Here is a 9893-nt window from a genome sequence, read left to right on the forward strand (position 1 = left end):
CCGTGTACACATCACAACGATTTCCAATAAGGTAATGCCTCCAGGTCTTCAACGCATGCACTACAAAAGCCAACTCCAAATCATGTGTGGCATAATTCACTTCGTGCGGTTTTAGTTGTCGCGAGGCATACGAAACAACTCTTCCGTACTGCATAAGCACACTTCCAAGTCCTAAGCGAGAGGCATCACAATACACTTGAAACTCCTTGCGTATATCCGGCAGAATCAACACTGGGGCTATAGTCAAACGTTTCTTTAACTCCTGAAAACTTGCTTCTCATTCTTCTATCCATTTAAATATGGTATCCTTCTTCAATAACTCCATCATTGGCTTCGCAATTTTGGAAAATTCTCAACGAATCTTCGATAGTATCCCACGAGTCCAAGAAAACTGCGGATCTCGCTAACTAAAGTGGGTGCCAACCATTCAGTGACTGACCGAACCTTGGTCGGATCTACTGCTACACCTTCTCCTGATATAACATGTCCAAGGAATCCAACTTCCTTCAGCCAAAACTCGCATTTGCCAAACTTGGCATACAACTAATGTTCCCTGAGTTTCTCGAGAACTAAGCGCAAATGCTCTTCGTGCTCCTCCTCGTTCTTCGAGTATGTCATTATATCATCAATGAACACCACAACGAACTTACCCAAATATTCCATGAACACTTTGTTCATCATGCTCATGAAGTAGGCAGGGGCGTTAGTCAGTGCAAACGACATGACCGCATATTCATACAAACTCTACCATGTGGTGAATGTTGTCTTTGGTATGTCCTTCTCTCGTATCTTCAGCTGGTGATATCCAGATCGCAGATCGATCTTTGAAAACACCTTAACTCCTTGCAGCTGGTCGAACAAATCATTGATCATCGACAGTGGGTATTTGTTCTTGGTCGTCACTTCATTTAACGCACGATAATCAACAACCATCCTTAGGGACTTATCCTTCTTCTCGACCAAAAGCACTGGGGCTCCCCATGGTGATGAGCTCCGTCGAATGTAACCTTTCTCCAATAACTCCTTGATCTGTTTCTTAATGTCCTCAAGATCATTTGTGGGCATCCGGTATGGTCTCTTCGATATAGGCCCGGTGCCTGGCAATAACTCTATCAAAAACTCGATGTCTCGATCGGGTGGCATGCCTGGTAACTCTTCTGGAAAAACATCCGGGTAATCCTTGACTACAGGCACTTCCTCCTGAACAACTCCCGTGAGGGTATTCACTTGACTACTTCTTGGCACATGCCTAGATACATACTTGATCCTTTTTCCCTACGGGGTGGTGAGACAAATTGACTTACTAACACAGTCAATGCTTCCTCCATACTTTGACATCCAGTCCATTCCTAATATCACATCCAATCCTTGTGACTCCAAGATTATTAGGTCAGACGAGAAAACATGGCTACCAATGGTTAAGGGTATCTGGTCGCACCATCGACTAGCCATATACTCTGCTCCAGGTTAACTTACTAACAGATGGGTCCTAAGGGTTTGGGTTGGTAGTTTAAACTTATCTTTCCCTTGATATGTATGAATGCGATGCACCAGTATCAAAAAGAACAAGGGCGGTAAAAGACTTAACCAAAAACTTACCAATAACCGCGTTTGGCTGCTCTTCAACCTCCTCCACATTGATGTGGTTCACTTGTCCTTTGTTGAATGGATTGGGCTTCTTTCCAGTGCTCCCATTGCCGTTTCCATTCTTTGCTTCAGGGAACTCCATGGCATAGTGTCCAGTCTTCCCGCACTTGAAACAAATAATGTGGCTTAGGTCTCTCTTCGCGGGTGTGGCTAGATTGGAGCGGTTCTGATTGCTGCTTGCCTCATTCCCATTCCCATTCCTTGGGCCAGTATGGTTATGGTTACTTCCTCCATTATGGGTGTGGCCTCCATGGTTATGAACAAGTCCTCCCGAGTTCGGGGTTAGGCGAGGCTTCTGCTAAGCTCCTGAATTATACCTTCCTTGTCCATACTTCCTCTTACGGCTCTCAATCTGCTGCTGCTTCCCTTCAATCATAAGAGCCTTATCTACCAACTCCTGGTAGTTGTTGAATGTTGCCACCATCAACTGCATGCTCATCTCATCATTTAGCCCTTCCATAAACTTCTCTTGCTTTGCGGCGTCTGTGGCCACATTATCAGGGGCATAACGAGATAACTTGCTAAACTCATCCTCGTACTGAGCTATAGTACGGTTCCCCTGGCGTAAGTTGCGAAACTCACGCTTCTTCATACTCATAGCTCCAGTTGAGACATGGGCTGTACGGAAAGCCTGTTGAAACTGATCCCATGTCACCGTGGCTATAGGGTAGGCGGCAGTGTAATTCTCCCACCATGAGGCTGCTGGTCCATCCAACTGATGTGCGGCAAAACGCACCTTCTTAGTATCGGTACATCCTGCAGTGGTTAACTCCCTTCCAATCCTACGAAGCCAATCATCTGCTACTATGGGCCCGGTGCTACTAGAAAACACCGGCGGCTGCAACCTTAGAAAACAGGCTAAGTTATCAACTGGTGGTGGTGGTGGTGGATTGTTGTTGTTGTTGTTGCCTTGGTTCTGAACTAACAACTGCATTAGGGTATTCTGCTGCTGGATCAACTGAGTGAGCTCCGGTGGGAAGGTAAATCCGGGGTCACGTCTCAGAGGCATCTGATGGGTTTTAGAGGGGAGAGATTAGAATAGAATGGGGTCTAATGAGAAAGCACTACCCATATGCACATGAGACAAACACAATCATTTCACTCAATCAATCAAGCAATGGCATACAATCGATCTAACTATCATTACAAAAGTGCTTGGACTATACTATTTACAAGGTGGAATACTACTACTGATGTGGTAGTCTACTAAAAATATTCTTCGGTTGAAGACTCCATGATGTCTGCTCCAGCTTCGTCTTCATAATCATCATCACTATTGTCGGGGTCCGAGTCGGTCTCATCGATGATGATGTAGTCCTCCGGGCGAATCTCATTGGGTTCTTCGTCTTCTCCTCCTGGTGTGGGGTCTCCCAGGAATACTCCTAGCTTCCTTTCCAGATCGTCATTCTTCTCCACTAGTACGACGATTTCCTCCTCATAATCTTCACGAGAAGCCTTGAGTTCTTCCTCCAGTTCCGTGATCCTTGTCGTCGCCTTCTTTAGATCTATCATTCCTGCGCACATCTGGTTCTCCTGGCGACGGATATGTTGGTTTAACTCCTGGATGAAAGCTGCAATTGATCTATCCTTCCTGGTGCTGATCATCTCCCAGTGCTCGTCTCGGCACCCACAAATCTGATAGATAGTATCCTTAAGCTCCTTATGATAAACTTCTCCAATGCATCCCATGGTGATGTGAGCTTCCATACTCTTTCCTAGACTCCAGGTTGGTGCAATGAAGGAAAACTCTATGGGCTTAGTGACTGGCATGAATGTCCTTCCTGGAACTTGAACTTGAATCATCCATCGCTCCTCTTCTGGTAAAGTGGCGTTGTAAGTCTCGGTGAAGCTTGGTATTCCAATGTTCAGGTACCTAGTGACTTCCTTCAAGTGTCGTCCAAAAGGTGCTTCTTCATCCGGTTGTGCAAACTTGTTCCTTGCGTCAGCCATCCTAAAGAGTAGAAAATGGAGATGAGTCAGAATGAGAAGAGAGTAGTGATCTAGGGCTTTTAGCTTAGTGGTCATGTCCTACACTCAGCGTGTGCTCTAATACCATCTTGTAGCAACCCGACCTCAAACAGTCAAGTCTCTGTGCTTCAGTGTCATCCCTGGATCGGTAATGCTGACACACACAATACTCGAGGATTTATAACAGAGTAGGAATGACACACTTATTACATCGAATGTCTCAAAAGAAAACTTATTACAATAAATATGGCTTAAAGCCATCTAATACGATAACAGCGGAAGGCTTGGAAGATAAAGTGAATCCATCAACTCCAACGGCATAGCTGAGCTGCACGGCAACAACCTAACGAACCTGACTCCTCATCTGAAAAGTCTGCAACATAATACGTTGCAGCCCGAAAACGGGTCAGCACATGGAATATGCTGGCAAAGTAACACAATACAGCAAGAACAAAATAATGCTATCACTACATTCATATTTGGCTGGTGGAAAGCTCTATGGTTACAGTTTTGCAAAAAGCCAAATTTTCCCTACAACAAAGGAATAGATTTTATTTAACTATCATGGTAGTTGAAACATCATTGAGATGGTTCCTCCAACTCAATCCCAATTAAAGTAATTAACAACCCAACAATATTAATTTAGAGTGATGAGATACTTATGATACTCCAAGTACTAGATACTCAAGATGTCCATAACCGGGGACACAGCTAACCATGATTAGTTTATACACTCTGCAGAGTTTTGTGCACTTTTCCCCACAAGACCCGATCTCCTCCGTTGGATTTCCCGCACTACATGGTGTTTGAGAAATGGATGACTGAGACACAGTCTTTTAGAAGCATTAACCCCTTACTCCGGGCAGACCATACCAAACCTACATCCCTCTACCTGCTGATCCACCTCTTCGGGAGCTTCACGCAACTTACTCAACTATGCTAGAGCCCATAATAGCTTGTGGTTGCACACGGAAGTTTCTAGCATGAAAATATCTCAGTTCCCTTTGAGCCTGGGTGGCGGACCATAGGATTATCACACGGGTACTCCGGGATATCCTAGGACAACACTGGATTCTCCAGGCACTACAACAAGAACCCCCCTTTAGCAACGCATCGATGTGTTGTCGTATGTCCATATAAGCGTTGGCAAGGTCTACACCAACGGATTTATATGTGTTGCCGTAGGTGGTGTTGCAAAGGTCTAGAACAACGTATATACATGCATTGGTAACCGTCGTGAATATGTGTTGGAAACCAACAACGTAAAGAGCTAGAGCGTAACAACATTTAATATGCGTTGCTGACGGGCCCAAAAAAAGAGCCTTGTAATGCCTAGAAGCATTGTCACATTGCTTGGACAATTAATGGTATTTTATATATCAACATTCTTATCTATTATGTCAATGCTGATAGTGCATAGGAGACACAAACATAGTAATCGAAGAGGTCATATATATTAAATCAACTCGGTTGCTTTACAAAGAACATAATACAAAGATTACAATATGTGAAACTATCTAGTAGTAGGATGATTCTCAACCTTGCAATCAACGTCTCAGACATCTAAAATATGATGTTTGAAACATTAACCCGAAAATGACATTCTAAAACATAATCTAAAACTATCTAGTAATAGCCACCTTCTCGATCTTGCAATCAACTTCTGAGCCATGCATCATCGATTTATCTTGACAATCTACAACAACAAAGGAATGAGAAACATAAGGTACCATCAAAGAAAATCAAGTTAATATACGAAGAGCAACATACAAAGGTTGAAGGCCATATGATGATTAATCTTGCTATATGACCAATAGTTATGTTTTGGTGGTCGGGTCCCCCCTGAGACTCCTATATTCGATGTGATGTGCGTGGCTGTTGTAGCCTCTTGAGACTGTTATGTTATGTTATGTGTTGTCTGTGTTGTGCAAACCTTGGATGCTTCCTGTGTGGCTTCATTAATTTAAAGCCGGACGCGCCTAGCGTCTTCGTTCCAAAAAAAGTAGTTATGTTTTGGTGGTCATATCAAACGAAGAATCGATTTCCAGTTCAACACCCTCAGTTTTCTTTGTATATTATAGGTTCGTACTTTGGAACGTAGCAAGAGCATTTTTCTTGTTTAGATTTCCCAAACTAAACAGGCAATATAATAAGCATTCATATTGAAAAAGTATGATCAATAATAAACGTTTGCTCAACCATGTTCCATTCCAAGCAATAGAGAAATGAGCATACCTTATCTTTATTTGCATGCTAGTTTAATGCTCGCACCTCCATATCATAGAGAAAGTTTCACTTCAGATACAATATTGTGCTTCGCTAAACACATTAGTTGAAGTTTTACTTCTCTGAACACCCAAGTCGAAGCAAGCGGTGGAACAGAATAAGCGTTCCATCGTCCAACATACGTCATTAGCTCTGAATTCTGATATATCATCATTTGAACACTTCTCAACAGTCCCAACCATAGCACTGAACTCTATAGACAGAGAAAATAGAGCCTTATGAATAGACCATCGATATGTTAGTTGACTTAATGAACACCTTACGAACAATATAATGAAGATACAGTGAGCTACATGCCCCAAAAATATGTGTGACAAATAGAGTATGCTTCATTGCAAACACAGATCTGTAGTTCCCAAAACAGTACATATAAATGCAGAGATTTAAAATTTTGCAGACGTACTTGAAGTTGAGAAAAACTAACTCACACAAAGCCAAATCAGGAAGCTCTATTTAATGTTAACAAGTGTGTTTTCTAGTGATTTTGATTTATATAGATGCTTGACAATAATACTAATCTGAATAGTGAATACATAAAAAAATCAGCATGAGTTTTTCAGTTACATTGCAGATTATGTCACTTAAATCACTTACAACAGTACAAGCCAATAGGATTCATGCAGTCGTACCTCTCTCTGCATAAGTAGCTCGCTGTGTATACCCTGAACTTTCTCCCAAAGATGAATATGCAAGAAAGTTTGGTCATGTACAGAATAATGGATTCAATCCATAAGCACTTGCACGCACATTTAAGTAGATCTGACAAAAACACCAACCAACAACCTTTAAATGTCTAACAACAATATAAATTCGTAATGATATACCTTAAGTTTAGAATTGACTCACATGAGTTGTCCCGCCAGGTTCGAAGACTCCGAGGATTAATGTCTCGTGGACGATGACACACAGCAAACACACTGTGTTAAGACCAATGTTGCGATGCTCCACCAAGTTCTCAAGCGCTAGACCGCTAGCAATAGCTGCTGCTATGATCTCATAACTCGGATGATGACGACCGAGTGCTGAACATGCAGAAAATGCATATGCGCAGGTCACGATCTGATTGATTCGTCGATCACAATAAGCCAACCATGACCATTCATGGGCTAGTGCCTCCTGGTTGGGATTCTCTAATTTGGTGCTAGTTCAGTAACATATAGGCTAACGAGTAATTAGATGCGATTAGACAGCCATTAGCGTGTACATACGGTCTAAGTACCTACTGAAATTTGTTGACGGGGGTCGAGCGACTAGCAGGGGTCTCCAGCCCCTGCTCGCCCCTCCCTGTCTCTGCCCATGGAGCACAGAGGGATAGACCATAGAGTGTTGTGACCACTTGCGGAGCCACGGCAAGGCCGATTGGGCCGTGGCCCGCCCAACGCTGGAACAGAAAAATAAATTTATACTAGCCCAACCCACAACGCCTCTGACACAGCAGTACAACAAGCAGCTGCCCACTGAAACTGGCTCAGGTCGCACGTGCGTTGCTACTTTCCAAATACAGCCGCAGACTCATAGCCGCCGGCCACCGACCACCACGGCAACACACATATCAGTCGCGGACTAATGAGGCCACAACCCGCAGCTAGCAATGGCCAGCCGGTGAGGCAACTACCTAGTTGGTCAGGTCCTTCCCCCATTTCTTTGAGTCCATGCAAACTGTGTTCATCTCAGAATTTGTTTAGTACCTGAATCAGCCTGAATCTCTGCAAGCTGCAGAGTCAAATATCTTTGAATTATTCCCAAACGAGTTCCCCTAAATTTTCTTAGGAAATACTTTTGATTTTCCCGAAATTTCTTCTCCCTAGCATAAATTAATACATTGAAATCATGATGTTTACAATCTACAATTAAAAAAATTGTGTTGCCATGTAGCTTGGCTCCCCCAGCCTTTTCTTCGTAGCTCTGCCACTGGTCGTGACTGCTGGTGCAAGCCAGCACCCACAAAGGTGGATCAGGTGAGTGAGATAGTGTTAATCATTGTCGTAATGTTCGACAAAGAATAGCTATGCCACACAAAGTACCACAGAGGGTAAGAGCATAGGGGAAGTGTGCGGAAGTGCCTTACTGAACCATATCAACATCAGAGTCGAGGTAGGCAAGGTGGAGCAGCACCATCGAGACTAACCAGTAGCCGCGCGTGGAGACATTGGGTTATTGGGTCGAGGGAAGCAGCTGTGACAATGACCCGTGGTGCCTAGGGTTTCTCCGGGGGCTCGCAGAGGTCTGCAGGACACCGCGATGATGGCAGATCAAAGGAGAGCAATGAAGGGGAGATGAGCCGATGAGCGGTGGTGAAGGGGAGTGCTGAATCTTCCTGGAATCGGAGGCGGCGGCGATGGTGTTATGGCAGAGCTCGCGTGAGAGAGAGAGATGAATCCGGGGAGAGGGTTGGAGGGGAGATAAGATTTGGGTTCTTTTTTCTGCTTCGTTGCGGGATATTTGGACGGGGGAGGTAGAGGTGGGGGCAGGGAGGTTAGGGCATCTCCAGCCGCGCCCTCAACAGGCCCCCCAGGCCACTTTTTCGGCGCCGGCGCCGAAAAAATGGCCCAGTCGCACCCCCAGGACGCCAAAAATCGCCGGTTCGGACCTTTTTTCTGCCCGGCGGTCACAGGCCGAACCCGGCGCGCTGGGGAGCCGTTGGGGGCTCCGGCGCTAGGGAAAAGCACGCCTGGCCCACACCGACAGGGGAAAAGTCAAGGTTTTCTTCCCCCGACTCGTGTCGCACCCCCCGCGCCCTCGGCCACCACTAGCTATATCCCGGCGACGGCCGCCGCCCTACTCCGCTAGATAGCCATTCCCCGCCGGAAAATAGCAGCGCTTCACCGCGGCAGCCCCTCCCACAGCAGCTGGGCGTTTCCGACCGTCGTTTCCGGCCGCGGAGGCGCGGTTTAACAGCGGGTACACGCCCACCGAGCGCAAGGTGTTCGGCGTTTTGCCTGTCTCGGCGATGAACTCGGATGAGGAGGAAGAGCTCGCCGCGTTGCTGGAGGAGAAAACCGCGGCCGACGTCTAGGAAGAAGAGCATCTGATGGTGCTCGCTGCCCTCGCCCAGCTGCTGGCGAGCAATGAAAAGCCGCGGCGAGGTGGCTCGGCGCCGGGGCGGGCGAAAGCAAAGAACCGGCATCGTCTGCAAGGCTACTGCATGCTCTACTCCGACTACTTCGCCGATGCTCCACTTCATGGCGAGAGAACATTTCTGCGCCGTTATCGGATGAGCCGAAAGCTCTTCCTCAGGATTGTGAATTCCATCCGGGAGTTCGACAACTACTTCAAGTGCAAGATGGATTGCACTGGCGCTCTTGGATTCACCTCCATCCAGAAGTGCACGACAGCGATGAGGATGCTTGCATATGGAGCTCCCAGTGATTCACTCGACGACTATGGGCGCATGGCCGAGTCCACTATCATAGAGTGTTTCTACAAGTTCTGTCGGGCAGTGATGGCAGTGTCTGGGCCACAATACTTGAGAACACCCAATGCGGAAGACACCGCTCGGATCCTAGCCCAGAATGCAGCAAGAGGATTTCCTGGGATGGTTGGAAGCATCGACTCCATGCATTGGAAATGGAAGAACTGCCCATTTGGTTGGCAGGGGATGTACAAAGGCGCCAAAGGCGGTTGCAGTGTGGTGCTTGAGTCGGTAGCCACACAGGACCTCTGGATTTGGCACTCCTTCTTTGGTATGCCAGGAACTCACAATGACATCAACGTGCTGCAGTGCTCTCCTGTTTTTGCCAAGCTCGTTGAGGGCCATTCTCCTCCGGTGAACTTCAAGATCAATGGGCACCAATACAACAAGGGGTACTATCTAGCTGACGGCATCTATCCGAGATGGTCGACATTTATGAAGACGATCCCAAACCCTGTGGCAGGAGGCAAGAATGCCTGGTTTGTGAAGCTTCAGGAGGCTTGCAGGAAGGATGTCGAGCGGGCATTTGGTGTGCTCCAATCTTGATTCGCTGTTGTTCAGTACCCCGCTCAGACCTGGT

The 9893-nt window shown here is 46.1% G+C and overlaps 1 long non-coding RNA gene across 1 annotated transcript; it reads right to left on the reverse strand.

Annotated features, from left to right (window-relative positions):
- Positions 1–5061: 5061 nt before the first annotated feature.
- Positions 5062–8279, reverse strand: LOC123130492 (uncharacterized). The gene is made up of 3 exons (XR_006463844.1): positions 6531–8279; positions 5851–6094; positions 5062–5311 (listed from the first exon to the last, which is right to left on the reverse strand). It is a non-coding gene; the product is annotated as an uncharacterized lncRNA (long non-coding RNA).
- Between the last annotated feature and the right edge of the window lie 1614 nt (positions 8280–9893).

This window comes from Triticum aestivum, chromosome 6A, assembly GCF_018294505.1.
Source record: "Triticum aestivum cultivar Chinese Spring chromosome 6A, IWGSC CS RefSeq v2.1, whole genome shotgun sequence".
In the NCBI taxonomy this organism is placed as follows: Eukaryota; Viridiplantae; Streptophyta; class Magnoliopsida; order Poales; family Poaceae; genus Triticum; species Triticum aestivum.